A 20963-nucleotide genomic window follows, 5' to 3' on the forward strand; every position below is an offset into this window, starting at 1 on the left:
TTATTTCCAACACACATAAACAGATATTTTGTCCAAGTTTCAAGGAATCTCCAAGTACTTTTTTCCTTCAATTTATTGCCTTTTACATCAGGTTCCATGAGCTCCTGTTGAATCCTGCAGAGCAGAGCACCTCACTGTGCTGTGGCACAGAAATGGAATCATAGCTCTTTCTAGTACATCTGCTGGTTTCCCTTTGGATTGGAGCCAGCAGTGGAATAAGCAGAAATCATTCACTTTCCCTTCTGTGTTTTTGCTGTGCCTGGTAAATCTGAAATCTTATCATCCTACCTTTGGTGTTTTTTTCTTACAGAACCATAAAGGAACGGAAGGATTCTCTGGCTAGATGAAATATATTAAAGTGATTCCTTTTTTTTTTTTTTTTTTTTTTTTTTTTTAATGTAGATAACATATATTCTTTCATTTTATGTTACAGAATCCAGAAAGAACCACTAGGCAAATCTACTCTGATTTGCCTATAGAGACCATAGAATTTTTTCTTTGAAAAATGGAACAAATAATTTGTTTTAAAAATAATCTTATTTTAAGGGCTCTGATTTCAAGGGTCTTGAATCAGTTCCTTTCAAATCTTGCTGCAGTGATGAGTTCCACCTACTGTTTAGGTGTTTAGAAATAGTATTTCATTTAAAGATGGAATTTTGCTTAATTTCTGCATCCAATAGCTTGATTTTGTTACTCTTCAGTTTGCAATTCTAATAAGATTTGCTCTCCGGTAGCAGATTTTTCTATGTAAGTTAACATATGATAATTCATGTCTTAAGGCTTTTTTTCCTGGCTGATTGATTAGTTTTGAATCTCTAGTTTTCTAGTATTCCAAGCTATTTTACATTTTCTGAAGTGTGTAGACAGAATTTGACACAGTCTTCTAACAGTAAACTTAACAATACTGTGTACAGAGGCAAGAGTCACTTTTATATGTCTTCATAACATTTTCCTCTTCTTTTTTTTCTTGCCAAATATCTCATTTAATATATCATGTGATCAATTTGCAGCAGTTCATGTTGAAATGTTTATCTGTAATTACTTTTCCTCCTGCCTGCTCTCACACCAGACAGTCCCCATTTGTAAATACTGTCTAATTCCTTACTTTTTGCATGTATTTTCAGGAAGCTAGATTCAAGACAATACATTTTGAGATAGTGACCATCTAACTAGGTGATTTCCATCAACTGTAACAAGAAAACATATTCTATGTTACTTCCAAACACTTCAGTGTGGGACTCTTCACCATTTATAAATTGCTACAAGCAGAAGATGCATTCTTTTGGAATGCTTTGAAAATTGACTGCAGAGCTGACTCACATTCTTTTGCTGAAAGAGTCCAATCCTAGCAATATTTTAAAGATTAAATATACCAGAAATTTATACTCATTATTTGATGGGATTGGACTTTTTGATGCAGTTCCAATGCAGTTACTAAACAAATGTGTTCATTTTTCATTTAAATACATCAAACACAAAATTATAATTATCTGTTTGGATTAATGAAGCTGTAGTTTACAGCTGGAATTAACTTCCCTGAAAGATTACTCTGCAGTTTATTTATTCACTTTTCAGATTGAAATATAATGCCAGATACTTTAAAATTACTAAACCAAGAAAGTTAAAAGAGTGTTAAATGTGGTCTCACTGAAGGAAATGAGAAATACATATGCTGGAGTGAATGAAATTGAATAATAAGACTGCTAGAAAGAGCTAGAAGTGATGGTGTAATAAATCTAGTGGTAAATCAATTTTGGTTATTCCCTATCTGGTTGCTGAGTTCTTGCTGTCCACAAGGGATATATCAACTGCTCTTAATTGTTGGTCTTTGTAGTACTTTTCTTCCCATTAATGCTATTGAAATTAAGATTAGTGCAGCTTTGAAGCTTAAAATTTAGAACTATTGCAATGTGTTATTAAAAACACTGACTTAAAGGGTTACTATTTCAGTTCTGTGCAACTACCTTTCCATCTTTTTTAACATTGTGAATTATGTGGATGATGCTAAATTTACAAATACAACAGAAGAAAAAGCTAATGATCCATGAGAACAGAAATGAGGATAAAGAAAATTTTCAGAATCTCATTACTGACATAATAAAACAGAATTCTATAAACTCAGGATCTGAGTGGTTTGTATAAATTCTAAATTCAGAATATATGAAAGGAAATCTATAAAGGATTCAAGTTGTAATGAATTCTGCTATACAGGAAATTGTTTCAGGGTAAGAACAATACTAAATGGAAGCTAGAAATTATAGTAATTTAATTTTTTCACCTGTAAGTGCAAGATGGTTTCAAGGAAATTGATTTAGCACAATGGGTAGAGATATTTTTTTATTGGAAAGGACCATGAAAAAATCTGTATTCTTTCTCAACTGTTTTGAGAAACTAAGAAATATTTTGACTGAGGACTAAAATTGTAGTGATTGTATTTTAGGAAACTGTTTCAGAAAAATGGAGACAACAACATTCTGTTAATAATTTCGCATGAGATTTGTGGAGTAAGTATGTATGAATGAGAGTCAATGAAACTGCAATTTGAGCAATACCTGAATCTGAGTCTACCAGAGAAGAAAAACCCAAGAGGAACAAAGGGGAAAACTTGTTTCCTTCCTGTAAAACAAGATTATATAAAACCAATTCCTTCAAACTAGGGTGAATATGTGTTAGGATGAATAAGAGGAAGTGTTTGTTTTCACTTCTAGTACCACTACACGGGTGTCAGAGGGGATGACTGTGGACATTTATACCTTAGTGCTGAGGAAATGACAACATAATCTTCATGGGGCTAACTTTTTTACCTGAGGATGATCTCAGGTTTTAACAGATTATTCCATCTTCTATACCAATGACATAGGAAAGAAGAGAGTCTTCCAATGTGAGAAGTTAGTGGACTATTTTAATCTTATTAATGAAGCCAAAATTGTACAAATTTTCCTTTATGTTACTTCTTACTCCTCTCAAACAGAGCTTACAAAAATAGCAAAGTTTTTCTTTGTCCCTCTTCCCAATATATTTTTCTTTTTAACCATCATGGGAAGTGTTTTTATAATCCAAGGAACAAAAAGGACTTTTAAGATGCCTTTAATTCCCTAAGAGTAGAGGATGTCAATATAGATCTCTATTTAAAAATATAAGTTTATACATGTTGTAGCCACAACTGACTCATGTAACAGTTACTTTTTTTGGTTGAGAAAATGTCAGTTCTAATTTCATAATTCCAGTTTTATAATTTGGGGGATTTTTTTTCCCCTGTCCAATTAGAACTTTTCTCTCTGAGACACCTAAATTTTTGTGAGGAAGAGAAGATGTAGCCATAGGCATTCCCACAGCTGGACCTACCCTTCCTGGTCACTGCTCAGTTAGAAGATTTGGCCATCCTGGTATAAAGATGACAGTGCTTTGTGCTGTCATGTCAGTATGATTTAACATTAAATTGACATTCAAATTAAAATGAAATCTTATTGATGCCACACAGTGACAGGCAGTAAAAGCAAAACACAGCTGTCTGGTAAAAGTAACAGACTGTGACTTTAAATAAGGAGCAATGCAGTACAGTCTCTGAATAACAAACAGTCCCTGCGGTGTCTAACCACTCCCCTATCAGAGTCCTGACACAAGGAATTTTAACAGTGGCTGTTTTGACTCATCATGTGGAGAACTGAACTTACTCTCACTTGTGTCACAAGTGCTTCCTTGCTACTGTTTAATCCTCATTCCTTGAACATAGTCTCACTTTTCTTAGCTACTGGAAAAACAAAAACAGTCCTTCCACACTTTATCATGCATGTCTTATACAAGTGTTTTGTGATGTCTGAATACAGCATAGTGCTGTCTATAGTGCTGTATAACACCGTACAGATCAGACTACTCAGCACTATACTGTGCTCAGCACTATACTGTGCTTCCACAGTGATCACTCTTAAATCCTGTGAAGATAAGTTGTACAGTAATGTTACTTGTGTCTTATTTGGTTCACATAGATGTCAATACAAAAATTAATTTCACAATTTCTGTTTGCCAGTAGCTGTGCTGTTGGTTATCCTTTAAAGATACGACCATTTTATGTACATGTCCAAAATTCATACAAAGATGGTAAAACACTTAAAACAATCTTCATATCTCTAAACAAAGTCTGCAACAAAGAAGGTAGTGTAAGTGCTTCCTGTTCAAATACTTGTCTATCCTTGTTTTCTGAGTAAAAGTTCCCACACAGTTCAGAAGAAATGACTCTTCCCTCAGTACTGGCTAGAACTCTCAGAACTAATTTATTTTTATGGTGCCTGAAGATAGGTGTCTGTATTCATGATACCATCCACCAATGTCTTCAGAAAGTATCCCAAAGTTGTAATGTGTAAGGAACTTTACCACTATGTAGAATTGCTCTTTGGACTCTCCTCAGACCTGAAGGCTTTTATCAAGTTCCGTGTGCTGGCAGTTGCCTGTCTGAGGCAGTGTGAAGTTGCTCTCTGTCCTTATCCAGACAACTACTTTTTAGGAGCGGCTTATCTAGCTCTCTGGCAATTTCATGGTTCCTCAGTCTTGTGCAGGATATAATAGAAGAAAGTTTCGCTTATCTGCAGAGTAAGCCTTGGATTCCATTGAACGAATCAGTGGAAGGGTCCATCTGTTCCAGGAATACTGACAGATATATGTAGGAATGTATCTGACTGCACTGGGCCACTCAGCAGTATATTCTGCCTCACAACAGATTTCTGTGTGCTTCAGAAACATGAAGTAGTTACAGACTTTATAAAGTCTAGAAACCATTCAGAGATTTGTGGTATACTCTGTAGCTAGATTTTAAATTTCTGAAGGCCTTTCACTCACTTGTTCATGATTCACTGCTATAGATGTAAAATGTTCTGTGTTAGTTCCTCAACACTTGTCTTTTATTTGTATCCTCCATTTCCTAAGATGTAAAATTAGATATTTTCCTACACTTCTGTGCTAAGGTAGAAATGAGGGCTGGAAAAATTCTCTCTAAGGATGTTTCTTTTTGAGAGTGAATGTTATATAGACTCAGACCTTAATTTAATATTAACTTCTGCCAATTTTGAATCCATGACCATTTCTTTCACTGAAAGCAAAATTCTGCATGGCTATCATTTCTGCCAGAAGAATTGGGAAGGTTCACAACCTTGAGCTGTGCTCAACCCCATAGAACTTGTATCAAATTCTATCTAGCGTTCCTAAAAGAAAACAGATTTAGGATTGTGCATGGATAGATTTTTTTTTTTTAAAGTAGGTTTGATATTTTTATTTGCATTCATCATCCTCTATATTTAGCATGCATAGTTAGCAGTTTTACAATATTCTTTTCATCGATCTGAAGATACAACTTTCAGTTTAAGAAAAGAAATCTTTAAATACATTTCTCAGGCATGATGCAGTGGTTTGGCATTCATAATATTCTGTTACTACTAAGCACTTAATTCTAATCTTCAGTTTAAGTTCCGTATTATAAACATTCTCTACCCCTACATCTTTCAAGGGATAGTGAAAGTTAGTGCATGGAAAGTGAATCTGAATTAGCATAATCTAAATTTATATAAATGGTTTAAACCTGGAAATTAGGAGAATCCTGAACTGAAATCTAATTTAATTCATTTCCTATTCTACAGTAATTGAAAATGTTAAAAGAATGTCATTGAAAACAGTGTTCTGAAACTGCAAACTCAGTCAATTATCCTAGCACACAAACAGATTCAAATTCAGAAGTATAGCAACTTTGCCTCAGGCTGTATAGTGTCAGTTGAGCAGAACAAGCCAGTAATGAAAAGAAGCTGTTGTAGTTTCCTTTCAGTAACTAATCGTTGTGTAAGATCTGTTCCAAAGAGAATCTTCACACACTAGGGTAAAAATGTGAGACAAAATTAAATGAAAATAAACAAAAGGCAAAAATCATTAAATGAGTATGTCTTAACCTATATATATTCACAGATCATTTTAAGAAAAGTATAATTATGTGACTAACCCCAAATTAACATAAACTGTATTGCATGCATAGAAAAAACTATTCTAAAAGAAAGCAAAAATTGCAAAATAGAGAACTAAAAATTTAATAAATGCCAAAATAAAACCTTGTTAGAAATTTTAATTCAGTTCACTCATACACAAGAATTATGATATCCTGTTTAACAACATGATCAGATTATGGTCTCTTCTCTCCCTCCCCCAGAAAATGAAACTGTCTTTTGCTTTCAATATATTAAGTACTTACATAATCTGGCCACATTCTTCTGTTATGCTTCTCCCATACACTGAATGATATATCAGTTCAGGGCAACATGATAAGTGAAGACTTTATAAAAATATTATTTTGTGAAAATCAAAAGGTTTCAGAAGATTAGGATGAATTTGCATTCAGTTTTAAAGTGTAGGGAAAAAACAAACAAACAAACAACAAAAACTGAATAAGATATTCAAGATTTTCACTCCAGGTGTCTTTACTAGAGTTTTCCATTGTGGTGAATTTCAAAACATAAGTGTTTTTTCTTTTGTTTTATTTCTTCTGTTTCAACTGAACTTGAGTTTCATAACCTAATGCATTAATTACTTCCTCTTTATGGGTCCACCTCACAGAATAAGTAACAGAAATTGTACAGTCTAAAATAATTTGGCTAAAAGTAGGATTAAATGAATTGCTGTTTAAAATAGAAAAGACCCAATAGTTACCTGTTTCTCTGTTTGCATGTCATATAGCAGCTTGTTTGCATGTCATGTTTTTTTCTGCAACCAAAGTTCCCAGTGCTGCAAAATTAAAGAAAAAAACCCTTATCTTATTAGTAAATGAACAGAAAACATGAAAATCTCTTTTGAAAACAGAAAATATTCAGAGAATTTAAATGAAATTAAGCATCATTTCATATCATCCTAATCAGTATAGTATAATCTGTAATTTTAGAACCATACATTAAAGTTTGAAACTTTTTGGCATAGAAAGAAAATAAGGTATCATGTTATGACCTGTGGTGGTTTAGTCCCTGCCGGGATCTGAGACCACGCGGCCGCTGCCCCTCCCCCACAAAGGGAGTGAAATACAAAGCCCCGGGGCTGAGATAAGGAGAGGTTTAATACAACAGTGCAACAGCAACACAACAAACAATAACAATAACAGTAATAACAATGAACAGAGCAAGATATCTACCAATACAGCAGTGAGAGCAGAGAGAAGGCATAACACAAGCATTCACCAATTCTCCCACGCTCCCGCGCTTTGGTGCCAGGACGTGAGGTCAGCATGGTATTGAATAACCCAGCTAGAGCTTCCCCCCACTGCTGGGGAAACTTAACGCTATCCTAGCTGAACCAGGACATGACCTTATTTAAAAACAAAAAGATTAATCCAGAAATCTTATAAGTAAAAAACAAAATCCCCCCCAAATCCCCAAAACTTTGTATAAATAAGGTTGTTTTCCACTTTTAATTAAAAGACTTTTTTAATCATCTATGAAACTGCTGACTTTAACTTTGGTAAACAGTAGGTGCCAATTTTTTTTTTTTTTTTTTTCCTAAGGCAGAAAGAATGAAAACCATTTTATTTGGTGAATATAAGCATTGTATTAACCTTTTATTTGAAAAGTTATATTATCACATGCTTTGGAGATGAAAATGCTGGCATGGTGCTGTCTGTAACACAATTTGGTGTTTTGCCCATTTCAGGAAAATCTTCCCAAATTTCTGAAGATATAAATCTCTAGATAGCTAGATTTTATGTGACCAGTTCCCACCCTATGAATGAGGACTCCAAAATATTTTTTCTTTAATGAACACTCTCAGCAGACCTGGATTAGGATGGAGATGAACACTTTGTCCATCTGTACTGGGATTGGCTGGGATGAAGTTAATTTTCTTCAGCTAATGCTGATTAGTGCTTGCTCAGTGTCAGGACCTTTTCTGTTACTCTGCTGCCCCAGCAGGTAAGCTCAGGGTGGACAAGAGGGTGTGAGGTGACATAGCTGACCTGAATTGAGCAATGAGATATTCTGTATCATGTGACATCATGTTTAGCGATAAAACTTTGGGGAAGTTTTTTTGAAATAGCCACTGCTTGGGGACTCACTGGGCATGAGTTTGTTGGTGATAAGTGAAGGCTTTTGCATCACTTGTTTCTTTTTTTTCCCCCCCTTTTTCTTTTCCTTCACTTACTAAACTGTCTATCTTGACCCATTAATTTTTTCGCTTTTCTTTTTCCAATTCTCTCCCCCATCCTGCTGGGAGGAAGAGAGAAAGCGAGTGGGTGAGGGCTTACCTGCCAGCTGAGACTGGCCCACAAACCATGCTGTGTTCTCAGTGCCTACTGTCTCATGAGTAGTCTGAGAAAGTGAGGATATTGCTGTTTGATTGCAATACTACTGAAATAAAAACCAGACTTGGAGAGGAGGGAAGAAGAGAGAAGGAAGGGAATAGATGGGCACCTCTCATGTTTCCATGTCTGCAGCTTGAAATAAGGGAAGCTGCAGTGCCAGACCAAGGAGACTTGAGCAGAAGTGCAGCAGGCAAGAGCACCACAGGGTATTAGCAAAGATGATGTCTGAGACAAAAAGACTAGGACACACATGTAAGAGAGGAGGAGAGAAAGACAAGCTCTCCAAGAAACATAGGAAGCGTATGGAGTGGAGAAATGAAACTGCATAAGAAGGTTGCATGAGTTAAGTTGGAAAGAGGAGAAATCACAACAAATAGATCAGTAGTGGCATGGTATGATAGGAGTACAGGCTGAATAGTCCATTATTACTAAATTGTGTTCTCCAAAAACCCTTGGAGTTAAACCCAGGCTTCTGATTGAATTAAAATGTGTGTATTGTAAATATACATACACAAGATGAACAATGTTTTTTTAGAAAAGCTCTCTGAAGCTCTCTTCTTTAAAAAGAAAAACATTTTATTTAGTTGCCAACAATTACATGGTTTATCATCCTTAAATCACTGAATTATCCCTCTGTGCATGGGATTCGAAAGAAGAAAGATGTTAACTATTTCTTATTTTCAATTAAGGAAAAATGAGATTTGATATAAGGTATCAGAACATGTGAAAAAGGTAATTTGTTAAAGGTTATTTTGATTTGGTTCTGATAATTGCCAGTTATAATCTGTTGAAGGACTCCGGGCATTTCTGTGTATGGGTCAGAGATTCTCATCCAATCTAAACCCACCAGGTTTTCCTGTTGTAATTCACATCTACTACCAAGAATATTGCTGCTTTTTAAAATCTCCTGCTATAAAGTTTAAAATGCAGGTATGCTTTGAAGAGAGGGGCTAGCAGAGATGGGGAAAGATGTCCATATGAATGTGTTGTTTTCCATTTGTATTGAAATTATATCTTTTTTTTTTTTTTAACATTAGACATTTCAAGTCATTTGTGTATGCCCCTGATATCAAAGTTTGATCTTAGCTTTCTTCTGACTGAATTTTTTCCTTTTCTGAAAATTGTTGAAATGACCTCTTCTAAAATAACTCATGTGAAATACATTGCATAACCATTTTTATAATTTTGGTATTAAATAGAGTTTATGAAAATATGAATTTTCAGGGGAAAAAATCCAGAATTAATTTGTAAGGATTTTAACAGTTCAGATGCAGAAATGTGACTGTTTTCTCCCTTCTCTTCATTATATGAGGAAATTGTTTATGCTTCAATAGATTGACCGTGCTGCCCTAGATTCTAGTAATTTTTTTTTTTTAACTGGAGATTAACAGTAAATAAGAAACAGATTTTTCAGTCATCAAAACTATGTTTCTGATTTTTTAAAACTGTAATACAGTTATTTAAGAGTAAAATTAAGATTATTCCTTCAAAAGTTTATGCATATTATTAAAATCACCCTGCCAAAACTATGTGTATATGATATGTGATCAGAATTAGGGATGCATGTAGAAAACAGACTATTTGTAAGAAAGATAGTTAAAGATGATGAATGCTATAAACCTACTTACTCCTTCTGTTTCCATAAACTTCCTAAGTGGGGAAAGTTGCTTAAAACAGAATGATGAAAGGTAGACAAGATTTATGTGTTTTTCATTATCTAAGTTGTTCACCACAGTGTATCTAGAACTTGATTTTCAGAAGTGTTGGGCATCAATACCACTAGCCAGAATAACAGGTGCTGAGTGCACATTGTTCCCCTGTCAGCATGTGAAAGAATAAGCACAGCTGCAGATGGTGGGGGTCTTTAACTTTCAGTCCTGTCTGTGCTACAGTGGTTTTTATAAGCTTGTACAAATGTTCTTCCATGTTTCAATCCATCCTTTATATTCATGGTGACTTGATCACTCTACGAGTGAGTATTCTAGAAAAGGCTGTGAGGAAATGAGTAATTTTTTGTAATCATTGAAGCTTTTGGTAGGTGTTAAGCCAAAGTACCTTGCACTAAATAACACAAGAAAAAAATGTATGTGTTCATGTTATTTCCTTTCATTTCTTCCTCTTTGCCCTGAAATGTCAGACCAGTGCTCTTCTCACAAGCAATCTCCAGAATATTTTTAAGTACTGACTGTATCAGTCATTTTCCCGCTGATTATAAAGGAGGCCTAGACATAGAGAGTTCCTGAAGATATCTCTTTATAGACACTTGAAGTTAGATTTCTTATACTCACATGGAATCTCACCTTTAATCCCTGCTTCTCTTGAGTATAAATTATAATTAATTATTCATTTGTTTACTGATTACAAAAGCTTACATGTATGCTTTAATATATGCAGTAATCATCTTGATGCAGGCACATGTATTTGCACACCTATCTCTTGCAAATATTGTTATTTATTAAAAATATTTTCTTTTGATAAAATCATCACATACAAAAACTGTTTTCTAATTTCATTTTTTTCTTCTTTTGTATGTTTAGATGTTATAGCTGAAAAAGGGAGAACAGAAATTTTTAATAGGACATATAGACACAAAGAATCTGGTTTGAAATTGGTGGGGAAGGCTTTAAAACTTTTTATAACATACTTATTACAGCAAAAAATTACAGAAAAGAGTTCTTTTCTTTTTCATTTTATGCTCAAAAGACCTGTTATTGACAACATGTATTAACATCACCATTTTACATGTTTTACATGTTTACATAAATTTTCTTACATGCTGCTTATGTCAAGAAAAAGTACTGACACTTCTATTAGAAAGTATTATCCATTGAATGACTGTCTCATCAGTATAGTCAAGCATGAATTGCCACTAGATTGCAAAGCTTTTGAGAAATTGAAAGTGTAAATTGCAATTTCCCAAAGGATACAAACCAGCAGGTATCATTACTTACTGTGAACTCATTCTGCTGTACAAGCATGTAGAAATATATCACTGTATTTGAAAAACATGGGTCCTTTGGTCTCTTTCAGATGCTGGAATGTAAAATATTCAGTCACCAAGACATAAAAACATTTCAGCCTTCCTTACAAAAAACTTTACAGATCCAAAAGAAAGAGGTCTGGAGCTAATTTTGTCCCAGTGCGTACAGCCCATGTTTATTTGTCATCCTAGGCTCTTTAAAAGTTCATACAAGTTTCTGATGCCTCACTATAGCCACATTATCCAAACGCTTTTCTTTCTGTAGACTTTTCTATCATTCTAATTAGGTAGAGATTTTGTAATTGCCACGTTTTCCGGTACATAATGTAGACTGTTCTTTCTCTACAACTGTAGGTTTCAGTAGCACACAAATGGTTCCAAGACAGAATGAAAATGCCAGGAACTCTCATTTTGAATTGCATTGATTTAATTAAATAGATTATGTTATGGATATTTAAAATGCAACAACTGCAGAATGAGTATTTGTTGACATTTACATGCATTTAGAAATCCATTATAGACTCTGAACATTAACTCAAGTACCATTTCATACTTTTAGTTACTCTTTGATAGTTCAAAAATGATTCTGTGTAAAACATATAGATTATGTTTATGAGCTTAAATTACTTGAGATTTAATTAACACTAACAGAGTTCTTGACGTTTCCAACGTTTTTACATTACCTTACTTTTAGAATATTAAAACATCCATTGATATTTCCATATATGTATGTACTGAAATAGGATTTATATATGCGCTTGCCCCCTTTTTTTTGGAGTCATACCAAAATATTTTACCACATCACTTTCAGAAGTTGAAGATAGATTATACATAATTTATGACCTCTGTCTTCCATGGCAAGTAGAAATAAAAAGACATTACCTTTACGCTGATCAAGGCCCAAGTAGTCTATACGTATAGTATAGTAAGTAATATATTTGGAGTCCCACAGGGTGTGCTTTTAATCCTTCAGTGCTTAATATATGAGCTGCAAAAACTTTTTTGCATTCAGAATAATTAACCCCTCATGGCTTGTCTTGGGAAGTTTTTATCGGGATTGGTGGTATTGCTGTTTTAATAGTATTTTCCCATCTTTTACAAACAGTAATATCAGTAGGAAATTATATGAGTATAAATTTACTCATCTAAGATGAGATCAATGATAGTGTTGAATTACACCTATATGCTATATATTATGTTTTCAGGATCTGTTCTTCTTTAGTTTAAACTTCTAAAGTTTTGCTAATACCCCAGCTGGCTTTTCTTTTAAAATGTATTTACAGTTTTGTCTTAGAGATCATACTACAAACTGCCACAGTCCACAGAAATGACAACACAGGTTCATGCTTTTTCAAATTTACAAGAAGAAATTCCTCCAAATTCTCTCTTTTTTTTTTTTTTTTTTTTTTTTTTTTCCTTACAGCTTGGTGGCTACAATATTCCTTTACTTAGTGGTTACAGTGTTCTGGGATCATATCTGAGACCAAGGTTCCATGATCATTAAAAATTAATCTCTGCAGCATCAGAACACCCAACAGTGCAAATCTGATCTGGATCTATCACAAACACTTGATTGAATTCCTGTAAAATTAACTAGAGCATACAGAGGGAAACTTATGAGCATTTTGTGCTTTTATGCCAGTTTTATATATGGTTTCTCATAAAGTCAGATTGTCATTGACAAACAATAATTAATTCAACATAAAGCTTGTAAACAAAGTTAACCTGTCAGAAACTGTTAACAAATTTGCATCATGGGACCACAGTATTAAGGGCTGCGATATCGCATTTATTTTACTGTCAGTTCAATTATTTCCTCTGTTTTAAAAATTGTCCTCTTCCATCTCCATGGGTAAAGTTTTAATTGACATAGTATATATGCCAAAGCATGAACAAGGTTTACTAAACCAGAAAGAAAAAAAGAAAAGAATAAAGCCCTGCAGCCTAATTTCTTTAGTGCTCATAGGGGACCTATATTCTGCTCCCTAATAACAGTGTGCTTATATATTCTACTAAGACAAACATAATGTAACATGCCTCAGCATTGCTTTGTGTAGGAAGTAAAATTTGGGTGACTACTATAGCTCGCAATTCAGAGTGGCTTTGTTGGTTTTGTGCACTTTCTAGACCAGGAACTCATAACTTTTTTTTCTCATAGTCTTCATAGAAGTCTTAACGTTGAACTCAAGGTTAGTTTCCAAGTAGGGACCAAATACCTAAAGGTTGGCAGTTTATACCTTTTAGGTACTTACTTTTTTGTGTGTTTGGCTTTAGGAGAATGATTATTTCAAAATACCTTAGGACTTCTTCCACAAATAGGAGTAGGAAATTACTTATTTTAGATTACTATTTTTCATATAGCCACTGTAGGTTTACATGCAGTGTAAATGCACATATGTATATATGGTTAGTAAATGGTATTCTTCCTTTCAAAATAGGTGAAGAGAACATTTGCAGATATGTCAGAACTTCATCAGCTTCTGTTAAAAGTACACTGTACTATATAGAATCCTTGAGAATTTCCCTTGGACACACAAAATGAACATTCACTTCTTCTACCTTCCTATTGAAGACAGGTTTTGAAGGGTACAAACTTGAAGCTGAACTGAAAGGTGTGCTCCAGGGATGCACTTAGCATACTCCACCCACTAACGGACACAAAAGCTAGTCCAAAGTGTAAACAGATAGTGCAAACAGTGTGGTTATCATGTCCTCAGCTTCATTGTTTCACTTCCCAAATTTGCTTCTGCTGTACTGCACTGCTTACTAATGTAGTTAGAACCACAGTACCCATCATAATTAAACTGAGTTGAAAGAAGTTGTAATGAATAGTCTACATATATTACAGACATGTCAGTAATTTTGACCCTGACAACTAGTATTTCTACATTCATAATTATATCAAATAAGACAGAACGAATCATGTTGGATAAATAGTGATGGCCAATCATCAAGACGTATTCTGGTTGGTTTGGTTTTAATTTAACTGGATTTTATCCATTTATTGTTCTGATAATCCTATAATGAAACTCAGGAATAAGATAATTGACAGCAATTTGCCAGTACAATAATCTTTCTCAGCGGTAAGAGTATTGGCAGAATTTCTCTGACTGCTGGCTCGTTTCAATGTCAGGTAAACCTGAGTACTGTGACTGTATGGAGCTCATGGCCAGATTTCCCCACTGTGAAAGTTCACAGCATCTACTTTAACACTGAAGTTCTGTTGCAACATTTCAACAATGAGATTTCACAGCACTATGGTCCTTTATGACGAGTTCCACCAGATGTACAAGAGCATCAGCGCAAAAGGGAATGGGAAGGGGAAGAAACTGCATAAGAAGAGCTGGAAAGGCAGCTTGACTGTGAACACACAGGGCAAGAGTCTGCAATATTAGCACACAGTTAGCAGCACCTACTTGAACGTGAAATACCCCAATTTTTCATAGGCCGATTGACAGATATAGTCTTGTGTGTGGAAAAATATATTGAACGTGTGGCCTCAAATTATATGCTGTCATTCTTATATTTTCTCTGCAGTATTCAAAGTGGCATTTAAAAAATTTGGCTTAAAAGCCAGCAATTAGTTTGTTGGATGTCCTTGCAGGGAATATTCTGTATTTCAGATACAAAAAGGAATAATGCTCTTTATTTTGTCACACTGAATATTTGTACCTAATGGATTTTCTAGGCATAATATTGTGAAAACAGCACTAAAAACTGAGACTAATGCTGGACTTTTCCTGAATTATCAATAATTAGAAGAAATTAAAATCAGTATTAATTCTCCAAGGTGGTCTTTTGATAGAAATATCTGAATAATTCAAACCAAACTAGTAACTTCTGAAGAGTTTAGTGTCTCAAGGATATTTAACTTTAGGTTTTATACTTTTGCTTCCAGTTAGATATTTTTTATTTGCAGGTTATTTTTTTCTGTATTGTGTGTGAAATAGGAAATTGAATTCTGACACCCAAGACAGTGAGTGGTTCTCTACAATCAGATTATCTAACACTTTACCCCAAATAAATATTTTATTAGATTTGAGTTTAAAAAGACTGACAGAAAATCTTAACTCCTCCATTGACATAAATGTTCCCACAGAGTCTCAAAAATAAGATTTAAATAAGCAATATATTTCTGTAAGAGACTTCATGTCCTCATGAGACAAACAAGGAGGAAGACCAAGGTCCACCAAGGCTGGGTCATTCTGCACCAGGTATTAAAACCAGCTCTAAAAAGAACCCTAGAAGAGTTATTGTAGTGGGTGACTCCATTCTGAGGGGTGTCGAAGGCCCAATATGGAGACCGGACCTGCTTCATAGGGAAGTCTGCTGCCTCCCTGGGGCCCGGGTCAAGGACCTCACGGCAAAACTCCCCGCTCTAGTGAGACCCAAGGACTACAACCCTTTCTTGGTTTTTCAGGTAGGTAGCGACGACATTACCAGGAGAAGTCCTAAAGAATTGAAGAGAGATTTCAGGTCCTTGGGGAAACTGATTAAGGGGTCGGGGACACAAATTGTCTTCTCCTCCATCCCTTCAGTTGGGGGGATGGATGAAGAAGAATACCGGAGAACTCAACAGATGAACTTGTGCCTCCAAGACTGGTGTTACCATCAGGGCTTCGGATTTTTCAATCATGGGTTGCTATACAAGACGCCAGACCTTTTGGCATTAGATGGGATGCACCTGTCCCAGAGGGGGAAAAGGATCTTGGGGCAGGAGTTATCTGGGCTAATTGACAGAGCTTTAAACTAGATTTGAAGGGGGAAGGGGGCAAAACATCAGCCCATCTGAAGTGCATGTATACCAATGCACACAGCATGGGTAACAAACAGGAGGAGCTTGGAGCCATGATGCAACAGGAAAATTATGATGTAGTGGCTGTTACAGAAACATGGTGGGATGTCTGCCATGACTGGAGTGCACCTGTTGATGGCTACAAGCTCTTTAGGAGGGATAGAGAAGGAAGGAGAGGTGGTCGGGTGGCACTGTATGTTAGGGACTGTTATGATTGCTTTGAGTACAAGTGTAGTGAAGACAGGGTGGAGTGTCTGCGTTAGAATCAGGGGGAAGGCCAACAGGGCAGATGTTGTAGTAAGAGTCTACTATAGGCCACCCACCCAGGACAGAGAGGTGGATGAAATATTCTATAGGCACTTAGGAGAAATCTCATGATTGCTTGCCCTTGTTCTTGTGGGAGACTTTAACTTCCCAGACATCTGCTGGAAATACAACACAGCAGAGCGGGACCAGTCCCGGACATTCCTGGAATGTGTGGAAGACAACTTCCTGACGCAGCTGGTGGGTGAACTGACCAGAAAAGGTGCCCTGCTGGATCTCCTCTTTGTGAACAGAGAAGGACTGGTGGATGATGTGGCGGTTGGAGGCTGACTAGGGCACAGCAAACATGAAATAATAGAGTTCTCTATTCTTAGAGAGGCCAGGAGAGGGCTAAGCAGAACTGACATCCTGGACTTCCAAATGGCTGACTTTTTCTTGTTTGGGAACCTGCTTGACAAGATCCCTTGGGAGACGATCCTGAAGGGTATAGGGGTCCAGGAAGGCTGGACACTCTTTAAGAAGAAAGTCTTAATGGCTCAGGAGCAGGCTGTCCCCAGGTGCTGTAAGAGAAGCCGGCAGCAGAGAAGACCACCCCGGCTGAACAGGGAGCTTTGGCTGCAACTCAGGGAGAAAAGGAGATTTTACCACTTTTGGAAGAAGGGACTAGCCACTCACAGTGATTATAAAGATGCTGTGAGGCTATGCAGGGCAGAAATCAGGAGGTCTAAAGACCAGCTGGAAAATAATCTGGCTTCAGCAATCAAGGAGAACAAGAAATGTTTCTATAAGTATGTCAACAGCAAAAGAAAGACCAGGGAGAACCTCCATCCCCTGCTAGACGCAGGAGGAAACATGGTAACAAGTGATGAGGAAAAGGCTGAGGTGCTTAATGCCTTCTTTGCCTCAGTCTTTAATAGCAAGACTAGTTGTATTGAGGGAATCCAGCCTCCTCAGCCAGAAGACAGAGACTCGGAGAACGACCCCCCTGCATTCCAGGAGGAGATAGTCAGTGACCTACTGCATCACATAGACACACAGAAGTCTATGGGACCGGATGGGATACACCCAAGGGTGCTGAAGGAGCTGACTGGGGTGCTCACCAAGCCACTTTCCATCATTTACCAGCAGTCCTGGCTGACCGGGGAGGTCCCGACAGATTGGAAATTGGCCAATGTGACGCCCATCTGTAAGAAGGGTCGGAAGGATGATCCGGGAAATTACAGGCCTGTCAGCTTGACGTCGGTGCCCGGGAAGCTGATGAAGCAGCTCATCCTGAGTACCATCACACAACACATGCGGGACAACTAGATGATCAGGCCCAGTCAGCATGGGTTTATGAAAGGCAGGTCCTTCTTGACAAACCTGATCTCCTTCTACGACAGGGCAACCTGCTTATAGGATGAGGGAAAGGCTGTGGATGCTGTTTACCTTGACTTTAGTAAGGCCTTTGACACCGTTTCCCACAGCGTTCTCCTGGTGAAACTGGCTGCTCGTGGTGTGGATGGGCACACGCTTTGCTGGGTGAAAAACTGTCTGGATTGCCGGACCCAAAGAGTTGTGGTGAATGGAGTTAAATCCAGTTGGCGGCTGGTCACAAGTGGTGTCCCCCAGGGCTCGGTTTTGGGGCCACTCCTGTTTAACATCTTTATTGATGATCTAGATGAGGGGATCGAGTGCACCCTCAGTAAGTTTGCAGATGACACCAAGTTGGGTTGGAGTGTTGATTGGCTCGAGGGTAGGGAGGCTCTGCAGAGACACCTGGACAGGCTGGAGCGATGGGCTAAGGCCAACTGTATGAGCTTCAATAAGGCCAAATGCCGGGTGCTGCACTTGGGCCACAACAACCCCCAGCAGCGCTACAGGCTTGGGGAGGAGTGGCTGGAGAGCTGCCAGTCAGAGAGGCACCTGGGGGTGTTGATTGACAGCCGGCTGAACGTGAGCCAGCAGTGTGCCCAGGTGGCCAAGAAGGCCAATGGCATCCTGGTTTGTATCAGAAATAGCGTGGCCAGCAGGGACAGGGAAATGATCTTACCCCTGTACTCGGCACTGGTGAGGCCGCACCTCGATTACTGTGTTCAGTTTTGGGCTCCTCACTCACTACAAAAAGGACATTGAATTACTCGAGCGTGTCCAAAGAAGGGCAACGAAGCTGGTGAAGGGTCTGGAGCACGTGTCGTAGGAGGAGTGGCTGAGGGAACTGGGGTTGTTTAGTCTGGAGAAGAGGAGGCTGAGGGGAGACCTCATCGCCCTCTACAACTACCTGAAAGGAGGTTGCAGAGAGATGGGGATGAGTCTCTTCAACCAAGTAATAAGCAATAGGACAAGAGGTAATGGCCTCAAGTTGCACCAGGGAAGGTTTAGACTAGATATTAGGAAGTATTTCTTTACAGAATTGGTTGTTAGGCGTTGGAATGGGCTGCCCATGGCAGTGGTGGAGTCCCCATCCCTGGAGGTGTTTAAGAGTTGGGTTGACATAGCACTTAGGGATATGGTGTATTTGGGAGCTGTTAATGTTGGGTTGATTGTTGGACTGGTATGATCTTCAAGGTCTTTTCAACCTAGACGATTCTGTGATTCTGTGACACATACACAGGCTGAGAAATTCCTATATGTGCTACTGTGTACTCAAACACATTGTCTTTACCAGAGCTGTTTTTACTTACTTACAACTTGCAGGGGTATTTTGTCATTTACAGATATAGAAATACAGTTCAGTGAGTATTTGTAGAGTATAAGGCTCTTGAAGAAGCATGCAATTCGCCTTGGGACAGTGCTACTGACAGGTGAAAAGTTCTTTTCACATTTGGAGAATGATTAGGAGGAGTAGTATTTTATTTCTTTTTAAACATACACACACCTACACAAACTTTTGTAATGAAAATCAATGTATTTTAACGTGTGTATGCTATGGTATATACATACTACATATTTAGCAATATAACAGAATTAATTTCAAAACCATATTAGTCAAAATAATCCCAAAGGGTAGTATATCATTTTACAGGTTGGATGTTTTAGTCTTAAAACAAACAAAACCCAACTTTTTTTTTTTGATCTTCCTAAATGCCAAATCTCATTCTACAATTTGAATTGATTTCTGTCTTCATAAAAATTGGTTTTAGAATAAGGTTTCTCTGTAAGAGCCCCAGTAAGTTTTTAAGTTAGTAATATCAAGGTCAGTTCATTTAATGATTAATTTCATATGTTTGTATTAGGTTGCATTTAATTCTAATGTAGTAGTAAAGTGAATTTCAATCTGTGATCTGTGGTGCCTCATGGATTTCTGCCCCAGAGTCTGCACACGTAATCAAGAAAAGCAAGCTTATTTTCAATAACGATAGATTTTTATAGTACTGTGGCTCACTTTGGAGAACTTGTAACAGTCTACAAAGCAAAGGAGGTGGAAAATCTTTATGTTAGTGGCTACCTGAAGGTATAAGTGACTTACAATAATGAAGTGAACAATTAATAAGCTAAAGGAAAACCAGAAAGATCTTTTGTGCTACTCAGTCCTATTTTAAAGCAGGAACAGAGAAAGTGCAGGCCAGCTTTTTTAGGCTTCTGTCAGGCTTCTAAAGCTTGTGGCAGCATCTCTAACTCGTCATGTCAGTGAGGTTTCAGGGGTCTTCAGTCATCATTGCTGCAGATGAGGGGAAAATGGAATAGTGTATTTGCTATGTATACTGTGCAAACAGATTGTAAAAAGATAAACACTCTAAAATTGGGTTTGCACCATTCAAGAAGCCCTTATTCTGATGAATGAGGAGATATAGTGCCCTTTATTGACAATTTGTCCTACAAAAGCTGCACTGCAAAAAGGAGACAAGAAATAAGATTCTCTGGCATCACAGCATATATATTTACACACTTGTGCAAAACTGGATGCTAAGTGGAATACATAAAATGATAGCAAGTCAGAATGATAACTTTATCCCAGTCTTGACATTTTTTGTAGTGAAGGTAGCTATATAGCAGACTAGAAGGGCTTGTTTGTCCAGAAGTTTGTTTCATTTCACCCAAATTTATCTTTTGGTTTTATAAAAGATACTACCTCTCCCCAACAACCTTCTCTTCTTTATGTATAGAAGGTAGTGGAGAATGAATCTCTCATGTAGCTTCCAAACTATATATCAGATTTATGGAAAGTTTATTTCACCACACATAAATAGATTCTTTAATTGGGGAAGTTTGTTCTGTCAATCACATGAGACTGACAATGATAACCAAATGCTGCACCTACTAAAGGCTAGGAAAGTATCTAAAAGCGAGTGGGAGAGAAATAGTGTTATAGTGGTTCATGCTGTCAAATCAGCATTAAAATATCATCACATTATCTATCAAACAACTTAGATTTTCAGGTTTTAAATAAATGTCTTTATATGTTTAATAAGGAGTAAAATAATGAAGTATAGCTATTTCTTGTGAAGTTCAGCTCATCTGAACGACCTAATCATCTTGGCTCTTTTTATAGTGAATGAAGAGAAATAGACCTTTTTAGAGTTGCACACTTCATCCAATCTCTTTTAGGTATCTACTTTGGGATGAGATTAATCATATCCCATAATTTACTATTAACTCTAAAAGATAGATGTCTGGTTTTGATATGGCTG

The 20963-nt window shown here is 36.9% G+C and overlaps 1 protein-coding gene across 1 annotated transcript in view; it reads left to right on the top strand.

Annotated features, from left to right (window-relative positions):
- Positions 1-20963, top strand: part of CSMD1 (CUB and Sushi multiple domains 1) — a 1278503-nt gene that overhangs the window by 1004170 nt on the left and 253370 nt on the right. The gene's annotated exons all lie outside the window — the stretch shown is intronic.

This window comes from Strix aluco, chromosome 3 (assembly GCF_031877795.1).
Source record: "Strix aluco isolate bStrAlu1 chromosome 3, bStrAlu1.hap1, whole genome shotgun sequence".
NCBI lineage: Eukaryota > Metazoa > Chordata > Aves > Strigiformes > Strigidae > Strix > Strix aluco.